This window comes from Frankliniella occidentalis, unplaced genomic scaffold, assembly GCF_000697945.3.
Source record: "Frankliniella occidentalis isolate FOCC.00 unplaced genomic scaffold, Focc_3.1 Scaffold1890, whole genome shotgun sequence".
In the NCBI taxonomy this organism is placed as follows: domain Eukaryota; kingdom Metazoa; phylum Arthropoda; class Insecta; order Thysanoptera; family Thripidae; genus Frankliniella; species Frankliniella occidentalis.
Window position 1 is genome coordinate 1 of NW_026268985.1, and position 1,139 is coordinate 1,139.

The following is a 1,139-nucleotide window of genomic DNA, read 5'->3' on the forward strand; positions in this document are numbered from 1 at the left end:
CCCCCCCCTTCTCTCTCTCTCTCTCTCTCCCTCTCTCTCCCTCTCTCCGGCACGCGGCCGCGTCTGGCTGTGCGACAAGGACAGAACTCAAGTCCCCACGCCGAGTGGGCTCGGACTCGCGCTGGTTGCATGGTCTGCGATGTGGATGTGTGTGTGTGTATGTGTGTGAAGTGATAGAGCTTATTTGCTCCGTTTTGAAAATCCAATAATTTTCAAAAATAAATATAAATGATAATACGGAAGTAAAACAGTTGTTACTTTGTGCACTGCAGCATCCGCCGAGGGAGTTGAACGCATGGTGGTCTGCCACGCGCTCAATTCAGCACTCTTGAGTCTGCGAAATCTGAGCGCCAAGTCCGAGCAATACGTATCTCCGTCTCAGCTCAACTCTGCAGTTCCTCTCGTTTTCGTCTCCGGTTATGACGAACTCTGGCAACCTCTCGCCCACCGGCGGTGGGGCCCCGGGTACTGGAGGCCCGGGAGTGCTGTGCTGGACCTCGTTTCGGAGAAGCACCACCGCCCTTCTCATTTTATGGTCGCATTTATTAACGACCTCAAAAATAAGGAGAGGGGAAGGGGAGGAGGAAGAAGGCGGCCGCACTGTGGTGCGCGACGCACTGCAGACACGAACCCAGCCCTGACCTCTGGCGGGACAGACACAACACATCCGCCTCGTTTTAGTTTCGTTTGTTTTATTTGCGTATTTATTTTTCTGAGGAAGAATCGCGATTTAATTCGACGAAAAATCAATCATTCGGACGTTCCCCTCCTCTTTTTGGGCGTCTTTGGCACCGCGCTTTGAAATGTCACTAGATCGTTGATCCTGGAAATGCCGATGTCTGGGGGCGACTTATGACGACGACAGATCGGTCTGGACGGTTGACGTTGACGCCCCCCCCCTCTTTTCCCACTTTCACATTTACGGGACCGCCAATCTAATCGCATTCTACATGAACGCGTCAATTAAAATAGCCGACAAGATTTTGTCCTCACTTTTTCAGCCTCCCTACGTTTCCCAGGGTTACGTGATGGTCCGACGAAAAGGACACCTTGTCAGGCTCGATGCGTCGCATCGACGTCTGATGTTTGAATAATGCAACTGACTACTGAAAAGTGTGTGTGTGTGTGTGTGGGGGGGG